We start from the raw sequence: 3,217 nt of genomic DNA, 5'->3' as shown, positions 1-3,217 counted from the left end.
GTGCTCCTGCTCCTCTCCGAGCACCCAGCTTCGTGCAGCTCGTGGGGGGAGCCCACAGAAACCCAGCAGCACCGTTTGCGTGGCAAACACCTCCCACACCACGCGGCTACAGATACGTCAGCAGTGCTGCAGAGAAACTTCTTGCAGTCCCTCAGTGATGTGCCATTTCTAAATACGTGTGGAATTACTGGTCCCGTGGCAGTGCCTACAGGGCTGTAATAAATGAAGCTGCTGTTATACCAGTAAGGCATTAGAACACGACATAAAAATTATGAGGATACTTCATTTTAAAGAGAATTCCAGATACAATTTTATTCAGAATTTTACAAACAACAAGCATTTTTCTATATATATATATAAAAAAGTGTAAGAATCAATTTAGTTACAGCTAGGAATATTTACATTCTTAAAAGAAATTTCCACATGTTTCTATGTACAAGGCTGTGACCATCACTAGGAGGTTGAAGTACTCCCAAAGGCACGTGTAACCAATGTGTTCTGCTGCCTAAGCTGATTCTAAGTTTTAAGAAAATGGTTTGCAAGTTAAGGCCCTATTCTACAAATAGTGAAATACAAGTTTATTTGGAGTCCCAACAACTTCTGCAGGTGCCTACTGTACATAGGTCTCTGGAGAGCACAACCAAGAACAGCCCCCATGGGTGAAACACGAGTGGCTGTAAACAGAGCTGGGTGTAACTCACGTTCATCTCGGATTCCATGAGCTCAGCAATTCAGTACTGGTATCACCGTATCTCAAAATGGAAGTCTCCTGGACAAAAACTATTTTTACAATGTGGTTAGGTACACAGAGAAAGTTGTAAAGAATGCTCCTCCTCACAGGCAGCAGGCTGAAGGCAGTTCCGCATCAAACCGAGAAAGGGTTGTGCAATTAAAATAACATGAATAAGCATTCAGAGCCCAACCCTTGCCCTGACTTACTGCAGTCCCATTCCCCGGTCTATGCACCACCTCCCTGAGCTTTCTTCTTTCAAACCATAATTTGGAAGCACGGGAGCAGGTGCTCACACCTCTTAAAATGCAGTGTCAGAAGTGACCCAAACCTGCCTGCTTCTGAAAGATAAATTACCAGATAATGCTGTGAGGATTGCATTCAAAGTCTGGAGAGTCGAACCAGAAGATTCTGTGAGATCTGACTGTTTTGCATGAACAAGTGACTGAAGAAGTTGTGGTACCTTTTGAGCTAACGGTATTTCCATTTGCATGCAAGGAAACCAGTCACAGGATTGTGCAACTTGCCCGAGGTGATGAGAAGAGTCAAAGAGCTATAAATGAAGACACCCTAGTTCCCAGGTCAAGGCCTTAATACTGTTTTTCTTGGTGAAGGCCCTGTAATGTGCATGGTTCTCCAGCAGCAGATAATTCCACCTAGCCAGCAGTCTCTGCTGTTGAAACACAGGTTATGGGCATTGCAAACATTCAGCCTGAAGTTATAACAGCAGTCCATTTACAGAAGGGTCTCAGAAAACAGGTCCCAGTCCTGCTTCGCATCCCTGTAACACAAAGTGACACGCCAAGGACATGTCTATAGGGAAACACCACCCCAGACAATACTGGAAGTAAGCCATGTCTGGTAAGGTTGCAGTCAGTGAGCACCATCCCAAACCATGGTACTGTGCAGCACCAATGCTTTGTTCCACGGCTACCCACAGCCACAGTTAGTGTCATAGATCTGACTCATTGCCAGTACTGATGTCACTCTAACACCTGCTAACTAATGGTTCAGTTCATTTAATCTACGTCTTGCACAGATCACATCACTTGCCTGTTGATGCTATTAAAATAGTCCCTTTAGTTCTTCTGGAAATACTTAGTTGCTGGATTGTGACTACACACTAAAACAAGGAACTTGCTTTAAACAAGGAACTTGTTTTAGAGATAAGCCTGAGGATCAGTGCAGGACAGCAAAGTAAACAGAAAATAACCCAGGATGCTATATTAAATACATCGTTTCTGAGTCACACTTCTTACTTTTAAGATTAGCAAGGAAGAAAGTGTATTTTGTGACACAGAGCTTGCCATTGTGTTTTGCAGTGTTAGTCATAACCAGAAAATTCCCCAATTAGGTTGCACCAAAAATAAACAAAAAAAAAACCCAGCCCTTGTTTAGTAAACATTAGAGTACTCAAATATTCAAGAACAAAAGACTATCAGGCACATACCTGGTTGACACAGTGGATTAAAAATAAAGTCCATCTAACATCTGATTTAGCTGTTAACAGGAATTTCTATAATAGATCATGTGTCAGACAAGCACGTATCTTGTATTTTACATCTCAGGATATTTTCTGAAACAGTTTACAGGAAGAGGCTTATGGGACACAGTTGTTTACATTGGCAAACTCATCACAAGGAAGTTGCAGCTAATTGTGCTTTGCCTCAAATTCCTGTGGTGATCACATTTCTTCTATATACGACACAAAAAAGCAGCTGCTTCTGGATGCTCCAGTTCCTATCAGTTTAAAAGAGATAAGGCTTACAAAAATATATTTGCACTGAGTTTGTTGCATATGTAAGAATATGGTCTAAAATTTTCCAGAAAAGGTGCAAGGTGGGAAACCTGACAAATTCTATCATGACTTTTGGATGAGGGATGTTCCCACCACCAGGAAGCCCGGCTGATTCACGCCCTCTCCTGACATTTGTTTGCTCACTTCAAGGCCATTAAGTGATGTGCAGTGAAGCTTGCAAAATTCAGGCTCTCAACATATGCACCATTTTCAGATTATGCACTCCATTTTAAACTCATCTGTTAAGTGCCTCTCTATCTTCCAAACAGGAATGAAACTGAACCTGCTGGAACTTTGGGATTTCTCTCCTCAGAAGAGCTGGCAGTATGACAAAAGTAAGCTTCTCCATATCATTCTGTGGCCTGGTGATGCTGGCCAGCTTCCTGCTGCATCCAGAAGTTAAAATGTTGAACAATTAGGTGAGAAGATGCAGGGAAAGAAGAGCAAGCCCTGCAGATTAAGACATTGGTAGGAAGAGTGTAAAACACAAACCCAAAAACTGGAGTCTGTGCAGAGTTTCTGCCTTCTTGCTTCCCAGACGAGCAGTCCAGAGGGCACAGACCTGCACCAAGCCAGCTGCTGCAGCCTGGTTAGCGAGGACAGGACACAGAGTATTGGCAATTCAGCTGTTCAACTGCATGAACTGCTGCTGCACCTAGAAAGTAAGGCCCCTAACAGCTTGGACTATA

This window comes from Aythya marila (genome assembly GCF_965140915.1).
Source record: "Aythya marila genome assembly, chromosome: 14".
NCBI classification, from domain to species: Eukaryota; Metazoa; Chordata; class Aves; order Anseriformes; family Anatidae; genus Aythya; species Aythya marila.
The sequence above is the reverse complement of the archived record's forward strand: the minus strand, read 5'-3'. Positions refer to the sequence as shown.